Raw genomic sequence first — 264 nt, 5'->3', positions numbered from 1 at the left:
TCTTCACTAGTTCTTTCCATGTGTCCAAACCATCCTAATACTATTTTATCAACCCTATCTCCTAACTCCTTTTCCACTCCTATTCTCCTCCTCACCTCCTCATTTCTCACTCTGTGTAGGCTAGTAACCCCTATCATACTTCTCAGGCATTTCATCTCAAATACATTCAAACTCCTCTTCTCTTCCTCTTTTATACTCCATGTTTCAACCCGTACAGTGCTATCGGCACAATCACTCCTTCATATAATCTCCTTTAGGATCCAT

This window comes from Oratosquilla oratoria, chromosome 34 (assembly GCF_046742065.1).
Source record: "Oratosquilla oratoria isolate Oo_2021 chromosome 34, ASM4674206v1, whole genome shotgun sequence".
NCBI lineage: Eukaryota > Metazoa > Arthropoda > Malacostraca > Stomatopoda > Squillidae > Oratosquilla > Oratosquilla oratoria.
Note: the sequence above shows the minus strand (reverse complement) of the source record.